Source organism: Diabrotica undecimpunctata, chromosome 6 (assembly GCF_040954645.1).
Source record: "Diabrotica undecimpunctata isolate CICGRU chromosome 6, icDiaUnde3, whole genome shotgun sequence".
NCBI classification, from domain to species: Eukaryota; Metazoa; Arthropoda; class Insecta; order Coleoptera; family Chrysomelidae; genus Diabrotica; species Diabrotica undecimpunctata.
In genome coordinates, this window is record NC_092808.1 from 18522744 (window position 1) to 18542147 (window position 19404).

Genomic DNA, 19404 nt, shown 5'->3' on the forward strand with positions numbered 1-19404 from the left:
TGGAATTATTCTTATGAAATGTTTCTTTCTCCAGTTAAGACCCATATTAACGCTCGCTATTTGTGTCAAAACAATATTATTAAAAAAAAAGAATATTATCGGGATTGTATAGTAAAATGGAAAGAGTATGAAAAAGTTTATACTGATGGGTCTAAATCGGAACATGGAGTTGGCTGTGCGGTTTATTATCCTTCCAAAAATATTAAGTTAATGTACAAACTATCAGATATGATGTCAATTTTCAGTGCTGAGCTTATTGCCATAAAATTAGCAATTAATCTGTGTTTAGAACAAGAAGAAGATAAATTTGTCATATTTACAGACTCTAAAAGTTCGGTAGAAAAACTTAATAATCTATGTTTGAATCCTAATTTAAATTACATTCTTCTTGATATTTTGGAATTGTATCAAAATGTATCAAGTAGAGGAAAACAAATTTATATATCATGGATAAAAGCCCATTCAGGTATAGAAGAAAATGAAGAAGTGGACTATTTTGCAAAATATGGTGCAAAAAATGGAAGAATACTTAGATTAAAAATACCAGAGTCTGATTTTATTCCAATTTTTCGAAAGGAACTTAAGGAACAGTGGCAGATAAAATATAAATGTGGAGACAAAGGACAGTTTTTTAAGAATATACAACCAAAAATAAGGGACAAACCATGGTTTGAGAATACACGTAATCGATCAATTATTCGGATAATAAGTCGAATGCGCTGCAATCATGCACTATTTCCAGCTTATAAACATAAAATAGGTTTGTTAGATAATAATAAATGTCTATGTGATGAAATTGCCGATTTACAACATATTCTTTTAGAATGCCCGTTAAAAAAATTAGAAATTGATCAGTTCTATCAAAATTTAATATCGTACAAAATGAAATTTCCAATAAATGTTTCAAATCTATTGACATTAGAGGATAATAGTATCTACAACATCATATATCAGTATGTAAAATCTACTAATATTACTTTGTAAGCAGTATTGCGACATATGAATAAATTTGTAAGCCTAAAACGAAAAAAAAAACAAACAAAAAAAAAACAAAAAATAAAAAAAAAAAAAAACAAAAAAAAAAAAAATAAAACAAAAAAAAAACAATATATACAAAAACAAAAAAAAAACAATATATAAAAAAAAAAAAAAAAAAAAAATCAAACCGATAAATCAATAATATTAAATAATAAAAAAAAATACTAATAAAAAGAAATTAAAAATAAAAATAAAAGAATAGTTACAACGTTATATATATACTAATATCAAAAAAAAAAAAACATTAAAAATGAAAATAAGTAACCAAAATATTTAGGCATTTACTAACACACTAAAAATATTGTATCAAAATTTAACATGTATAAAATATTAATATGTATATGTATATAATGTAAACAATGGAAATGGATGATAAAACTATGAGAAAACTTGACTGGCCTTTTGGCTTTGCCAGTGCCATTAACTTAGGAAAAAAAAAAAAAATGTGAAAGACAAGAAAATCCCGGGTTAGTGGTTGAAGATATTGTGAAAAAAGTGGCTAATAAAGTTGGAGTTTGTGATAGAAGTGTGTTTACGATGATAAAGGATACAAAACGAATCATCAATTCGTTGGATAAAAAGTATGTCTGACCCGGAAAAAGAAGTTTGACAAAATTGATGATTTTGACAAAAATGCCATTAGAAGACTGATTCATAATTTTTTTATGATACCCACCGTTGATAAGGTTTTAAAGAAGGTGAACGATGAATTTTTCGAAAACCCCATTTTACCGAATATTGAAAAAACTTCTGGACAACAGATTAATTGATAAAAACGGACTTTTTTACAAAATATATGACCAGAGATCGCATTCTTTAACTACTTCGATATTTACACTTCGTCGACAATGTAAATCCAGCAGAGCATGACAGACTCCTTTTTAGACATATCTCCTTTTTTAGATATATCCCCTCGAAAAGACACCGATTTGGGGTAAAAATGTAAAAAAAAACAGTTTATACAGTGCTACATCAGTGCGAGACAATTTATTAGGATTTAGTGGTAGCGTAGTAAAATATTTTATAAAAAAATATGAAAATAAAGGACATATATTCTAGACAGACAATTGGTACGCAAGTCCAAATTTAGCAAGTATTTGTGTGACAAAAACATTGTGTATGCAGTACGGTGAAATGAAACCGAAAATATTTTCCAATGTTTTCGCAAAATGTACCGCATGGAACGTTCTACATGAGCACCAAAGACAATATTCTAGCAGTGAACTCGAAAACAAACGTAATGTTTATATGCTGACACCAATTCACGATGGCAAGTGATGACATTGATTGATGGCAATTCATGATGGCATGGTTCGGCCAGTAGCTGTTGTAATAAATACATATGTTTTTATTTGGCAACAGCGCTTTACTGCCAAACTTAACGGTAACGAAAAAACTAATATATGAGAAACAATTTGTTGAATTTGTTTGCCGTCATGTTTTACCGGTGAGTTATCATTAAACCTATGACGCATGCCTCATTGCTTGACTTTACGTTTAGTTCTGATGACATATTTATAGTACCTACATATGCATTCTCCAAAATTTTCAGATTTAGATAATTTAACAGTGACGAGTCACGACATATTATTAATTATATAATTGTATATATATATATATATATATATATATATATATATATATATATATAATTATTATGAAACTTTTTAGAACTATACAAACAACTAAGTATAGTAAAAATTAAAAATAAAACATATTTTTTGCAGGCATTCTGTACATAAAACTGTTGGCAAAAAAAAATAAATTCTTGGGATTTTCGCCCTGTATAAATGGTTCCTATTATCGGATTTCAACTAAAATAATCAGGTTCTTTGTCGAGCACTTTTGCAAAATTAAAATATAAATTTCGTATTTTATAAGATAATATGTATTCTGACTAAACAAAAAGATAATCCCAAATGCGGCCCTGTTGCAGGCCTACACGTGGTAATGTTTACATCTCCCTGCATCGCTTAATGAATTTTACTATAGTGCATTGATAACTATCGATAATGGAGGACACTTTGAGCATCTATTGTAATCTTAAATGTAGTATTGTATCTTAAATGTACTTAGTATTGTAAGTCACTAATTTTGTTGACTTTCTAAATAATTATTTCTAAATATATTTTTTTCTTATCTTAGTATAGTATAGTAGTACTATACGCCATTATAGAACAAAACTAATGCTACACTACACTATGTTATATATTTGTAATCAGGAAATGCATGGCTACTCAAAACTATAAAAAAATACAGAGGTCCCATCTGAAATATTGAAGATGCATTTTATTTGAAACTTTTATTTGAAACTTTTTTTTTGTATTCCCGAAATTAAGGAAAATAAGTGCGGGGTCAAAATATAATGAGAAACCCTGTACATGCGTGTTATTCCAGTGATAATTTCACAGTCGCTTTTGTCATGAAGGTAAACCTGTGACTCTGTTCTGCGTTGCGTCGTGCGCACTATGATTCCAAGTACTATGAATTCGATCGGCGTTATGGGCAGGTCATATGAAAACAATGACATACAAACAATCGAAGGCGTTAAAGAAAAATTAAGTCAGGAGTCAGAAGATAGCGACTAGTAGCTCAAAATCGATTTGATTGGAGACAAATAGTTGCTAAAATCGACGTCTAAAATTCCAATCTAGAAACTTAAGTCTTTTTAATAAACTTTATTATGCGGAATCGAAAAAGCCTAATCATTTACGTAATGTAATGAGGTTTTTAACGTCTAAAATAATAAAATAATGAAACAAAAATAAAATGTTATAATGTAATAGTAAAATATAATAAAACACCCTACCCCGTTTTAAACTTAAAATAAAAATAGAAATCCTAAAATACAGCAATTAGTCCGAAACTAGAATGAAATTCAATAAGATTGTTTCAGTTACAAACTTTCTGTGTACAAATTAATTTAAATTTTGGAATTCTCTTCCGCTTGGCGACGGAGGCTTTTCGTAAGATAAAGCCAGTAGCGGCACTGCAAAATAAATACAGAAATAACAAACAATAATTTCACTCCCATTTTCCCGCAATTTCGACATTACCATTAGCTACAAATTCATTTATAATCACAGAAAGAAAAAAGGTTCTGAAATTGTTTTCTTGTGGCATGTTTAACTGCGATATTATATTTATATGGGGTTATGCCACAATTGATTGTAATGAAAAGTACATTTTACAGTAAACTTCCTCAGGACCAGATCAGTCGAACTAACCGAAGTTATTAAAATAAGACTGTTTTAGCTACGGTGAACGTACTTTCGATTGCCTTTTTGAACCGAAGCTACTATACTGATATTGTATTACTTTTTCTCTATAGTAAAATGCTGAGCACAGCGTCACGGAACTAGCGCCATAGGATGGCATCGTCACGGAACTAGAGTCACAAGATGGCGTCGTCACGGGTAGCGTTATAAAATAGCGGTTCTTTATATCGATTCACTACTCCCGTTCAATTCGTTTGTAGTCATCAGATATTTATTCTAAGAAGATTTAAATGAAAAATATGTATAAAAATTAAATAAACATAAAAATATACATATAAAAAAACTGTATGAAAAATATAGACAATAAATGAGAAGTAAAAAATTCTAATTTATAAATGAGAAAAAAAGTCGTTCTCGAACGACTATAGATGGCAGCACTTGTTTTGGAAGATTGCGGACGAAATAGGGATATCGTTTGTTGACATTGTAAATTTGATAGGGGATTTTAAAAGACTAAAATTTTAGATTTCAACCATATTATTACTTGTGGAATATTATCATGTAGTGGGAAAACCACAGTGATACAATCAAACGAGCAATTTGAGAGGAGTATCCCACCAAATACAAGTGAAAATTGAAGCGACTGATACTATTAAAAATTATACAGGGTGTTTAAAAAAAAGGTAACCCCGTCTCTAGGGTAGGTAAAAAACTGAAAAATAATTGGGGTTTGCTTAGTAAAAAATTTTTGTAAGGCCATCCGTTTTCAAGATACAGGGCGTTGAAGAAAAAAAAATTTACGCATTTTATACGATTTTGCCGAAACTACTGGCAACATTGTAATGAAATTTTATACGAATATGTTTTGGAAGCTGATACATCCCATGAATTTGTTTTTATATCTGATTCTCATAGAGGGCGCTAGTTACACGGATCGTACTATTAGCCAATAAAGCTTTTTTAAGAGTATAATTATTAATCAAAATTTCAAGTAAACTTAAACATCATTCAATTTTACACGAAAAAGGTACTCTTGGTAAAACTCGATACTGTGTACCGTTTTCGGAATATTTTTATTTGAAAATTATGAAGTAATAATTGATGCTGGTAGTAATGATAAAGTTCTAATAGGTATACCTCTATTTTCTCCAAGTGTGCCATGGAAATCTGACATTTATTGATTGTTATGACGATAAATTAACAATAATTAGAGTTTTGAAACCTTGTTATTTGTAAAATCAAATCAAAATGTACCCAAATGTTAAATACACTGACATGTTATTAACCTTAGGCGAATGTTTAGGATGTTCTAGTGCAGCTGTGACACGTTATGCAGAAAATTTTCCTAGAAGAAATTTACCAAGTAAAAAAACATTGTCGAGAAACTCGGAATGTGAGACCAAATAAAATAAATTCTGGTAGACCAAGAACAACAAGAACAATTAATAAAGAAAATAATATTTTAACTTTACTTGATCAAGATCCAACAGTTAGCTTAAGGAATATAGCAAGACAAACAAATACTTCTTTAAGTACTTGGCGGATACTGAAAGAACAGCAATTACATCCTTATCATTACAGACAAGTCCAAGAGCTCTTGACAGATGATTTACCGGTTAGAGTGAATTTTTGTGAAACATTGCAAAAGGACAGCCCACAATCCAAATTTTTTAAAATGCATTCTTTTTACGGACGAGGCCACCTTTACGCGACAAGGTATGTTATAACTCCCATAATGCACACTACTGGTGGGATAGAAATCCACGAGTCAAAAGGGTATCACATTACCAACACTCATTTAAAGTTAATGTTTAGGCAGCAACTTTAGGTAACAAATTATTAAGTTATCATATTCTACCTGGAAATTTAAATGGTGATATGTATCTTGATTTTTTAAACAATTCCTTATTCGAAATATTAGAAGATTTAACGCTAAACGAGCGAAGATCTTTATTTTTTATGCACGATGGAGCTCCACCACACTTTGAGAAAAGGTGTCGTAATTGGTTGAGTAATTATTTTCCGAATCGATGGATTGGTAGAGGTGCAGAAGCTCCGATTCATTGGCCTCCTCGGTCATGCGATTTTAACCCTTTGGACTACGCAGTTTGGTCGTATATTAAAGAAAAAGTCTATGCTACAGAGGTAAATTCACGCCAAGAATTGGAAGAAAGAATTCAACGTCAATTTAATGACATCATAGCTGATCCCCTACCGTTTAGAAGGTTAATGGAATCTTTAGAAAAAAGAATAGACTTGTGTATTCGCGAAAACGGAGGGCATTTTGAACACTTACTGTAATTGACTTTTATTTTATGTTCTTAGTCATTAATTTAATTTTCTTCTTGTGAGTTTTGTTTAATTACTAACTATTTTATACCAGCATCAATTATTACTTCATAATTTTCAAATCAAAATATTCCGAAAACGTTACACAGTATCGAGTTTTACCAAGAGTACCTTTTTCGTGTAAAATTGAATGATGTTTAAGTTTACTTGAAATTTTGATTAATAATTATACTCTTAAAAAAGTTATATTGACTAATACTTAGTACGATCCGTGTAACTAGCGCCCTCTATGAGAATCAGATATAAAAACAAATTCATGGGATGTATCAGCTTCCAAAACATATTCGTATCAAATTTCATTACAATGTTGCCAGTAGTTTCGGCAAAATCGTAAAAAATGCGTTTTTTTTCTTCAACGCCCTGTATCTTGAAAACGGATGGTGTTACAAAGATTTTTTTACTAAGCAATCCCCAATTATTTTTCAGTTTTTTACCTACCCTATAGACGGGGTTACCTTTTTTTGAAACACCCTGTATATAATATAAATGATTTGTAATTGATAGATTAATATTATATATATATATATATATATATATATATATATATATATATATATATATATATATATATATAACCAAACTGGAGATCCGTGGGAAAAACTGAGGCGACTGAGAGTAACTGGAACCACTTGTTACCATTTATTTAACCATAGTAAAAATAAAAACCCAAATTGGCCACTTAAAGTGATCCCATTGTATAATTCCAATTTTAAAGAAAATACTGCAACATTACATGGGAAAAAGTATGAATCAGTTGCTTTAAAAATGTATGAAAAAATAACTCAAAGTTGAACATTTGGAAATTCTTATCTCAATGATGTATCCTGGCTGGCAGTAAATGTCGATGAATTGTTTCGAAAAAAATGTTGTGTAGAAATAAAATGCTCTCTGGTAGGCAAAACAAAATCTGTGCAATCAGTTTTACTTGACCTTATTTATGCATAATAGAGGAAAATAATATTACTAAAAAAACCATAAGTATTGTGAACAAGTTCAATTGCAAATGTTAGTTACCTAACTACAAATATGTCATTTTGTAGTGTTTTGTCCATTCGATAAGTCTACACTTATTACCATTTGGTGTAGAATTTATACAAAAGATTTTAAAAGTTTTGATAAGCCTATATTTTTACAGTGTACTGCCAGATTTATTCCAATTATATAAATAAAAAATTTGTTTTAAAAGATTGTTTTATTTCTTATAGGCACTTTTACTTGGAAAAAATATTTACAACTCACTACACTCACATCTGTTAATTTAGATATATACAAATATAAATTAATATCATTACTAAGTATTGGCGCAGAAAGGTTAACAATATTTGAAATATTATTTATAACAGAGTCTATATAGGAACTAGGAATAAACTCTTGCATTAAGAATTTAAAGATTTTTAGCCAATGTATAGTTCTTTTAACATTTACTCTTGCTGAAGCAATTTCAGAAGTAAAAAGAGTTACATTGATAATTGTTTTCTTTTTCCCAAAAATGGCGGTCTTATTAATTCGATTTTCTTTTCCATGCAAACATTTTCTATCAAAAAGCCTATATCTACCATTATAGCATCCTCATTTGGTGTCAATTTGTCCAATAATATTCATTGAATAAAAATTTCTTTGTCTGAGATACGGCCACCTTAAACAGGACTTACAAATGTAATTAAACCAGATGGTGCTATTCCAATCATAACTTTTAATGTGTGGTCCCCTTTGTAGTGAGAATAAGTCATTATATTGGACACGACACTTGAGACACTTGCTTTTTGTAAAAATAATTCTAATTTTAGGAAATTTCTTAAAACTAATAGGTATCCTATTTTGAATCTCTTCTTTTCCTGGCCAGGGGATTGCAGGTTGTAATACTTCAGAAAGAACTTTAACCGTTATCTGAAAACAATTTCTACATGTGTTTGCCGAGACACCAAATATAACAGAAAGGCAAAGAAAAGTGAAGTCAGTTCTTAACTTAGCAAACACTAGAACAACACGTTGTTTTAGCTAAAGCAATATTGGTTTCAAATTTTTGTTTTCTAACAAACTGTCAGCTTCACAAATTTTTTCCAACAAATTTAGAGTCGATATTCCAGTGAATACATTTAAATCTCGATTTGTCTATCAAATCATACAAAGTAATTTTTTTGTCTTCACTTAATGCAGGTGGGGTCATTTGGATAGCGTTCTCTTCTATGCTGATTTTCAGTAAGTAATCCCGCTGAAACTCTGGACTATTTCGGATGGCTTCTAGAACTGCACTAATCGCTGTACTTGTGTTAATTTCATATTCCGTAATTATTGACGTTGTTGGCTCAATTATTATATCTTTTGAAATATAGATGCTGTACTAGATAGATGCCTTTGTTTTGCTCATTGTGATCTTTCTTCTCGACATGATCTTTGTTAAGATGACAGCACTTTGTCCAAAGATCGAATCGGTAGATTCTCAGACGGAATGGAACCTTTTTTTTTAAATTGTTTACCAGTCCTCACATCTAAAAAATAAAAAGTTATATCATTAATTAAGAAAGAACACGGCTAAGACTATATTATCTAAATAAATTTACTATCAAATATGATTTACCTGGAAAAAAGTAATCCGATTTCTTGTGTCGGCTGCATACATTTATGAATTTTGTCACAGGTTTTACAATACGAAGAGCTACTTGCCAGTTTTTTTTTTGTATTTTCTCGTCCTTTGGAAAGTAGTGGAGAACGTCACACTGAACAATATCTATTACTTTTCTTCTTATTGCTCATTATTTTTAAAATTTGATGAAATTTATCACAGTTTTAAACTCTAATTTATTCAAATTTTTGAGAGTTGTCCCTATTTTATCAGTTATCTATTTTATTTTATCTAGTTACTTATATACTAAAAAAGTTTCATGTAAAATGAATTTACAAATAATAAAATATAAGAAAAATTTAGTGACTCTACCTAAAAAGGTAATTTACTTGCCTACTAGAGATGTAACTCTGTATTTCTGCTTTCAATTAAATGTCCCAATAAAGTAATAAGGACACTATCCTGACGGAATAGATGTCCAAGGTTTAAATAACATATAATAATAAAATATCAATAACGAACTCTCTGATTAAATATGTACACATAAAACCGTACAACAGGGTTGATAGGGAGGATTTAAAACCTCAACTTGTAGTTGACACTTAGTCCTTAAATATTATTTAGTATTATTTAAAAAATGACGGGTCTTTATTATTAAATGAAATAGTATTATTTAAGGTTGAAAAAAATATATTATAAAAAAGATTATTAAAATTAATGAATAAAAATGACATGTTCTACACTCTAAATGAGTTAGGTCTTTCCAGGTGGTTCCCTGAAGTTGTCCGGGAATAGTCTTAAAGAGATCTGGACCTCTGAAGGAACAGCTAAGGGTGACGGGCAAAGGTGCAAATCCAAAACTTAATTCTTTTTTTCTTCTAATGAAGCCCAAAAAAAATAAAAATAAGGAATCCTGGACTCTGGATTATAATTTCTTAAGTAGGCTAAAAAGAACATTTGTGTTAGAGTTCCTTCTTACTCTTAATAAAAAGTAGGGAAAAACACAAGGTTTATTAACCTTGAAAGATAATACAAAAAGTTACTGGGAAGCTTATATGAAAGCAAAAAAGCTTTAATGATTTTGTAAATAACGTGACCTTCGAATAGTTTGACAATATTTTATATGAAATGGATTGATTAAATAGATAATTTTAACGTAAAGCATGCAATGGATATATTTTAGAATATAAAAGAATGGTATGAAACAGAATATTTTTATAGATAGTCTTAATAGATATTAAATAGTTTTAAAGATAGATAATTATATGTTTTTAAGGCCGGGAAATAAAATAGAAAATTTATATTATTTTATATCATTATTTATGAAATAATGTGGGAAATGACAGATAGATATATTAAGGTTCGAAGGAAAAATGATGATATTATAGAAATCAAAATGGCTGATGGTTTTTATACTTTTAATTGATCATTGGATCCACTTACCGGCTAAGAGTGGCTATAAATCAAACGGTACACACTACAAAAACAAACTAAAACTTTTCCATCTTCTTCTTCCCCAAAAAAATTAATATTTTTTACAAATTTGGCACTTCTTCAAGCCGCTTACTTTTTTTAGTTAACCTTGTCTTCACCGAATTGTGAGCGCTTATTGTTAATTGTTAGTCGGATAAGCATGTCTGCCAAAACGGCCGCTTGGAGTCGCTGTTTAATACCAAATTAGAAATTAAAAAATTAATGGAATATGGATTTAAAATTTTTATTTAAAAGTGATTAGAGAATTATTGAAGTGACGGACTCGTTACAAACATACAACTCAATGAAACACCAGATTGTAAACCTTGCCAAAAGTAGAGCAAGGGCGATTATTTTCTTCTTCTTCAAGTGCCATCTCCGCGGCGGAGGTCGGCAATCATCATAGCTATTCGGACTTTTGAGACGGCTGCTCTGAAAAGTTCATTTGATGTACATCCGTACCACTCTCTCAGGTTGCGCCTCCCTATGCTCCCTATGCTTCTCTTTCCTTGGATCTTTCCCTGCATAATCAGTTGGAGCAAGGTGTATTTCTCTCCACGTGTAATTGAATTTGCGATTATTTTAGAGGTATACAAATTAACCGTTTGGGATGAATGTATACTGGCGCAGAAAATCTCATTACAGGGACTGAAGAGAACTTTGAAAGTGACAATCAAAAACTTTTTTGGTGGAGCTATAATCTTATTTTCAGACTGTTTCTTATTTAATAATTATTATTCCCAAATTAACTGCTGCGGACGAACTAAAATCATACTTAACATTATGAGCACGTAAAGACGATCCAATTGACAAATAAAATGCGAATGTTTTTGCCACAAGAGCAAAGTGCAATTTTGTTTTTGAAGCAGTTGTTGGAAATGGTAAAATCGCAATTAACACCTTGACCGGATTCATGTCATTATGTAGCAGACACGAAGTACAAATTTTACTTATATTTAATATTGTGTCACCATTTTTACGAAATTCTCTTTTATTTCTATATCAGCAATTATACAAACTTCATCCCTACTGATATTTTGCTTATATACTAAAATTTGTATCCCTTACATAATTTTTTAGAAAAAGTTGTTTAATAAAGTTCAAAAATGTTTTATTTTTTGCATAAAGTAGAAAAACAAAATAATTCTCTATACTAAAAAGCCAAAGATCTTAAAAAAGAAGTAAGGATTGCCAGATCCAATTATCGCCAACTGTTGTTCTACCTATGATTTAATATCCCCTTCAAGCTCCCCTTTTCAAGTAAATCGTGATACAACCTTGAATTCAAAAGCTTCGTGTCTAACGCTCCAGCAGCGGCCAAATGAAAATTTATGAATTTAAATCATTATTGAATTAAAATTTGTGTCTTGAAAAAGTATGCTGACGAACTATTTCACCCCAGGCAGGCGGTTGAACTTCCGTCGATATTGAAATTCCTCGTGGCTCTCGATATTGTATAATGAACATTACGCTGACACTCAACTTATTAATATACTTGCGCTTGTCTAATAAAATTGGGATTTATTAGGTGGTATAAACGTTTTAATTACAGAGGTGTTAATTTTACAGCTAAACTATACTTCATTTATTATAAACTGTGATGATATAACAACCAAGAAGACATGTTGGATGCATTGAATGGTTTTATTAATTCGTATTCGAAGTAGCATTTGCTGTTTCAGTAGGTTATTACATTGATTTGTTCTCTGATACCTTTAATATTTACAACTTTCCAATGAACAATTTTCAGTATTTTATTTTCGTCTATTTTCTTGTTAAGAAAAAAATACGTCATTGTGATCAATAATGCTACAGCCCTATTAGAGTATCTATCTTTCATATTTTGTTTCCCACGTCAAAACTGGTAACATATGTCATACTTGAACCAGCTTTTGACGACAATAATACCGAAGACTACTTAAGGAGGGCGCGCATTAGGTCGGCTCGGCTAAGAACAATCGTCAGATTTTGCTATACATGAAAAATAATGAGACATTATAATATTAAAGACAGTTTTTTAAAGACATTATCTTCCAGCATATATTTTTTCACGTTGCCATGCCACACTTCCTTGATTGGATGCAAAATATTGTTTTAATATGGGGATAAAACTCCACATAAGTTTTTCGTTTTAAATTAATGTTATGAATCCAATATCTTGGTTTCTGTTTTTGTATTTCATTGCACGCTAATGCAATCATAACATCTTCAGACTCAGATGAACTAGAACTCATTTTTAAAATAGTTTAAGTCTGTATCCAACGATTGCCGAGACGAAACTGCCAGTCAGTGCCGACTGCCGGTGCCGAGGAGACCGAGCCCCGTATTTATAGTCGGTACTCAAGCTCGTGCTTGAGCACGTGCTCCGCCAAGTCGAACTTACGTCAAAGTCATGCTCAAGTATTTGTTGTGTTCTATAAACGATACTTCGGGTATTCTCGTACAAGATTGATCTCAAGCACGAAAATTAGGGATTTTAAGTAAATTTGATTGGTAACATCCAACAAAAAGAAGATTCTGTCAATTATTATCATTGTCACTAAACGATTTTTAGCGCCAAATTTAACTTTATTGAAGAAGAGGCATGTTGTGTATTAAAAAAAATTAATTTTTAATAAATTATTTTAAGATATGTAATATATTATAAAAAATATGCATTCGAGGGAATAAATTTCAGTTATGTGCATTTTTAGATGAGCGGAAATTGTACTAAATATTGTAAATATGCAGTTTATTCAACAAAAGGAATGGTGTTTATAATCCAGCTGGTAAAGAAAATAATACTGTAGAGAATAAAAGGATAGGCGGTGCTTCCTTAATGAAAAAATAAGGGTTGTGAGTACAAATACAGCCTATTATATAACTGCCAGCCTGAGGCAGATATATTAAGGACTTCAGAACAGCTACGAAAAATGTAAAACAAATTGAAACAGAGGTAAAATACTTTTATTTATTTAAGCAAAGTTTTTGTCGTAGAAAATGCAGAGAAACAACAGCATGCTGGCTACAGGTGATGACCCTTTGAAAAAACCAAAGCCTGATGTAGTGCTGGAGTTTGTGAAAGTTGCTGTTCCCGACATATAGATATGTAAGCATCGACTGTCCCTGGGACAGCACAATATTTGGAGGAGGTAAATTTACTATATACTCACACTTAGTATAATTGCAGGACAAAAGGATGCCCACCAGCTATAGGAGGACATGTTAGTGTAATTACAATAACATCAGAAGTATCTGACTTCCTCCATTGCTTTTCCAGTTCAAAATAAAGAGTTGTTATGTATGATAATTTTGATAAATCTTACCTGTACATTTAATAATAATTTCAAGTAATACTTGTAATATGACACCTGTTGTTCCTAGAGAATGTCAATGTTCTTCAAATGGCAAGTAATCTTAAATGTACTTATGGCAATATGTAATAATAATAAACACTACTAGGTACCAATGAAGTAATGGCTATTATAATTGCAAATAAAAAACATTTGCCAAAAAAAGGTTTGAATTATTCCAAAGGTTAATAGTAATCTACAGTTATGGATTTTTAAAACAATCATTTATATATAACTATTCTTATTTTGTACTTAATGTATGTATTATATTGAAAACTGTTAAAAATTCTAAATGTAAATACTAGTTGTGTGTATATTTTTTGCTCATTTTATTTAATGTATACTATGGTGGTTGTAAAGCAATTATTATATTATTTTATATTTAACAAGCATGATATTCCATTTAGTTTTATAAATTGTTACTTTCAAATTTACTTATCGTGAAGGTTTATAAATATATTTTTAAATAAAGAATATTAATATTTTAAATGTGTAATTAATTTTAAATTTGATAAGGAAAGGTTTTATGAAAGGAATTAACACTTATTTAAAAGGAGGGAGACAACTTGAAATCAATAAAGATATACTTGCTTAAAAGATATACTTGAGTATAGTATAACTCTCATTTATTTTAAATTACATATAAAAAATACATTTTGACAAATAAAATAAAAAAGAATTACATTTAACATAATATAAGTATTCAATAATATATTCACATTCTCATGCATAACATTGTTGAATAAAAGTCTCCTAAAATTTAAACCTTGTTCCACATCATTAACATTTCTATTTACTGGCACATCAGTATTTTCTAGAAAATCATCATCACTATCAATATTTTTCTGTAAAGATATATTGCAGAGTACTACTGTAGCACTTATTATTGCAAGATATGTATTTAATTTCATTTGTAGGCCTCATTGCAGACAGGGAAACCATATTTTCCAGGTTCTAAATAGCCTTTTGGTAACATTTCTTACATGTGTGCACTATTATATCTATTTTGTTGATCATTAGCTAAAAATATATCTCTATCAAATAACCTATTTTTTTGTTTAGCCTATTATCAATAAATACCTTGCTTTAATACTGGAGTAAGTAGATAGTGCCTGTGCTGCATGCATATTCACTATTCATAATAATTCACCTATTAATAATACTGGAATTTGTCCTGTTTCCATTTTAACTCTTATCAACTATGATCAAATATTAAGCTGCCATGACTTTATCCTGGATGTTGAACAACAATATCCATAAATCATCGCAAAAAACAAAAAAAAATATTCTATTGGAAGCGAATTGAAAAAAATATAAAAATAAACAAACAAGTTAGGTTAGGATCCCGTGCTCAAGGCAGGTCGATCCGATGCTTGAGCACGAGCTGTCATTTTTGTGTACTCAAGCCCGATTTCGTACTTGAGATTCGTTTATAAAACACAAAAACGACTCAAGGTCGACCTCAAGCATCGACCGATACTTGAGTACCGACTATAAATATGGGCCCGAGTCAGTGCGCGGTACACTTTGCCGATCTGATCGTACCGTTCCGAGCCGACCGGTCTGAGCCGATCTAATGCGCGCTCTCCTTTAAGTGATCACAATTATTTCTGAGTTTGTGTCTGCACTTAACTCGGTGTGTATCTTATTTTTAATAATATAAAGAATAAAAACTTTTTGTCTTTCATTATAAAAGGTTTTATCCTTTTACCTAACTCCAACTTTTTCAAGGCACAAATACATTTGCTGTTTCCATTAATTATTGTAAATGTTTAGATCTATTTTTGATCTATTGAATTTATCCACAGGGTTGACCACCCTGTAGACAATACAACATTTATAACATTAGCTTAATATCTCAGAAAATTAATTAAGTTACGGCTCCTGATGTATAACATTTGCCCTTTCTCTTTCAAAATTTACAGCTCATAACTCATGACGCAAGATCAAGTTTTATGCTTACAAAAAATTTATTCAGTAAATTCCAGAAAGTTTGAATACGCTGAGAAATTTTTAAATTAGTACTGGTTTTGGATCCACTTTTAAAAGTTCTACAGTTAACAATATAAAATACTTTCGTAATTAAAAAAATAATTTCAAAACCTGAAGAATAATAAAAATGTACCAATAGATACACGAATTAGAGAAATATACCAAAGCTATATTACTCTAATATTTAGGTGTTAGGTGAAGATTGAAGTAGGTGAAAAGAGATTATAGTTCGCGTGAGGAGGGTCACATCACAGGGTCAAATTTCTGATTCAGATCCAGATCCGGATCCGAATTCAGACCGCATTCGGATCCAGATTCGGATATTCAGTCAACGCTCCTACTTACTAGGTTCTTAAGGGAATATAGAAAGGATAAATGCAGGATTATTATTAAACAAACCCTTGGGTTATTCGAAAAACCATACAAATCGGAATTCGCAAGTAATACACAAACGTTATACAGAATTATAACAGACGAAAGGAATACCAACGAAAGAAGATATTAAAAAAACCCACATATTAAAACAACAAACGTAACTGCTTCAGGCATTCATGCAAGAAAGACAGGCATTCACGCGTCTTCGTTGACACTACGACATGACATGTTTGGTCTTTATTGAGAACTTATTCAGTTAAGACTGAAGCGAAGATAGAAGGTAGAGAAAGACAGGTATTTCAGCAAACTTCCCATTTATCATTAGTCGCATTGCTACGTAGCACCATCTAATTTGTATAACATAAAATAGACACCTCTTTGCGTCTTTAAACGAACTATGTAAAGCTGGCTGAAATATGTGAAAATAGCTGTTCCAGAAATAAATTAGAAATAATTTCAAAAATTTTAGCCTATGAATGGATTATTGTCTTCTTTGGGCTGGGGAGTTTGCTGCGGGTGCTGGTGCTGGTGTTTGTGTGAGGGTGTCTTATTTGGGCAAACCTTTTTACATCTTTAGTGGGTATTTTGGATAGAGGATTTAGACACTGGTATTTGAATTGTTCTACCACTGGTGGCGGTTGATCCTGAGATTATCTGAAGATGTCATGAAGAGCAGAGAAAAGGAGGTATGAGGATTAGAATAAAACTGACAAAGATAAACGGTTCTTTTGAGATAATGTACTGCTTTTACTGTTTTTGCGTGAACGTGTTGAGGAGAAACCACAACAAACCGATCCTTCCCTGCCCGTACGCAACGTTTGAAGTGCTATGTATATATAAAGACAGCAAAAAAGTGGAGTTTCCAGAATAATGTCCATTTATTCGTCAGGGAGTAGTCACTGGTAGAAGTCAACAATTTGGTCAGCAACAAATCGGTCTCTCCCTTGAAAAGCTTGAAGTTTTTCTGTAGACAGTAAAAAAGTGAAGTTTCTTACAGAGTGTCCATTTATTCACCATGGAGTTCATCGCTGGCAGATGATAGCAATTTGGTTGGAAAGTGTTCTTTTTTGAGTATATGACGAATATGTTCCCGAAAGATGAGCAGGGAATTTTTATGATGTTTTGGGCTAGATATTTTGGCCACAGATGGTATTTTGAATGTAACTCTTGCTCAGGGAGGAAAGCCAATGAAGTATGGTTTTTTAATGTTTGATCGTTGGCGTATTTATGTTGAGGGAAAGTTTCCGCATTTGTAATTTGCTTTACGCAAAATACTCTTTTTCAAAGAAAGCAGCCTTCATGTGAGGTCTAGACTGATTAGAAAGTAGATGTTTACTTTACTCAATTAGAGGTTGATCGAATTCTCCTCATAAAGCGTTGGAGTGATCAGTATATTAGTGATACAGTTGGAGACATCTATATCTCGTGATGATATTACGAGTGCAGTATCATTTGCGTAAAGCAATTTTATAGATTGATCCATCTGGAGTTAGGAAAGTTGCTGTTATATATTGTGTATAGTGTAGGTGGAAGAATGGAACCTTGTGGTACTCTTGCATTGAGAGAAAAAGGTTTTGAGAGATAATAATTCTTTAATTGACCTTTAAGCTTCTGTCAGAGAGATATGAGATGGGAAGGTCGATGTTTAACAGTTCTTTTAATATTCCTGCATGCCACACTCGATCAAAGGCTTTCTAAGTATTAAGAAAAATGGTAAAGGAGAACTTTTGTCATTTAGGTTTTTTGTTATGTGGATGATGATTTCAATAAACGTGGTATTCGTGGAGTGATCTTGTCGAAGGCAGAATTGGAAAGTGGGAACAACATTGTTTTCCTTGCATGAAATCTAACAGTCTCTTCTTGAAATCCTTTTAAAGAATTTTACTAAAATGTTGTTTGACACAGCTTCTGAGGATATTTTTACGGGGCTTTCGAGGGTTTCTTGGTAAGTAAGGTTGAAACGTGGGTCGTTTTTTGTAACAAAGATACCTTGGAGATGCATATTGAAGGCTTGTGCCTTCCGTTTGTCCAAATTGAAAATTTAATTGTTTATAAGCAGATGAGGTGGGTTTGGTGTCTTTTACTCAGTTATAACTTTTCTCCAGAATGCGCCATTGTCTCGGTGGTCCAAACTAGCAATAACCTCACGCCACTCGTTGGCTTTAATTTTATTCACTTTCAACATGATCTATTTTTTTATTTATACCGAAAGACGGTTGTATTTTTTTTTGACGAATGAGCCTTGATATTGGTTAAATTACCGCAGTTATTTTTGTTAAATTTTGGTTATGATGGGTGAGGTAAGTGGTCTTAAGTAATTTATATTTCGATATTAGAGATCTGCATTGGCATGAGAATTAGTCTTATTTAGTACTAACTGGCGACGACTAGACAAGAGGTTGATTAGAACTAGACTGGTAAGTTTGGTCGATTTTCTAATCTGATGATAGTCCATAAGAAAGGATACTTTTTTTTATGAAGATGAGTTGTTCTTTATAACGTGTCTTAAGAGTTTTCTTCCTTTGTCTATTCGGTCTGCTCACCACTTCAGTTTGGACATTTGAATCGTTGTGGTGTAAGACAGGTGGAGGATTTGTGGTCAAGATCTTAAGCAGATCATCTGAACTGCCACTAAGAGCACTCCAAGATAGTGTAACCATTCTGGCAGTGCATTCTTAATTATGGAGATGCCCATATATTCTAGCGCTAATTTGATTTTAGCTTCGGAACAGTTTTTGACCACATCTTAGAGATCTACTATGTAGAAAGATGTGGAAGCTCTTGTAGCTGGTACGTTTTTGTTTTGTTCACGCTTTATGATGACGTTGATCTTGGGATTTCACCTCCATTGTTTCCATAACTTTCGTCTGAAGTTTAGCCTGGTTAAGAGCGTTAGGATACTGTAGATCATATAGTCATACAATATGGTGGTGTTGGATGCGTTTGTGGTAGTGATTGGTTGAGTTGGTTGGGTTGGAATCGTTTAGTTAATTTTGTATAAAGGTTTTGTGGCAATGTTAGCGTAAGAGGTGATTGGTGGTGGTATGTCTTTATGTATTTATGT

The 19404-nt window shown here is 31.4% G+C and overlaps 2 protein-coding genes and 1 long non-coding RNA gene across 5 annotated transcripts in view; 2 read left to right on the forward strand and 1 right to left on the reverse strand.

The window, feature by feature from the left end:
* Window positions 1–14346, forward strand: part of LOC140443241 (uncharacterized) — a 42591-nt gene extending 28245 nt beyond the window's left edge. Inside the window, exons 2-4 of one of the 3 annotated variants that reach the window (XR_011951187.1) lie at window positions 13335–13555; window positions 13618–13729; window positions 13811–14346. The gene's annotated coding sequence lies outside the window, so the exon portion shown is untranslated. Of the gene's footprint in view, window positions 1–13334; window positions 13731–13810 lie in introns of those variants that run through there. The other 2 variants (XR_011951186.1, XM_072534381.1) reach the window with 2 other exon arrangements.
* The window catches only part of Hk (potassium voltage-gated channel subfamily A regulatory beta subunit hyperkinetic), a 398149-nt gene that overhangs the window by 144206 nt on the left and 234539 nt on the right, over window positions 1–19404 (forward strand). The gene's annotated exons all lie outside the window — the stretch shown is intronic.
* On the reverse strand, window positions 14560–15251 carry LOC140444765 (uncharacterized). The gene is made up of 2 exons (XR_011951335.1): window positions 15054–15251; window positions 14560–14993 (listed from the first exon to the last, which is right to left on the reverse strand). It is a non-coding gene; the product is annotated as an uncharacterized lncRNA (long non-coding RNA).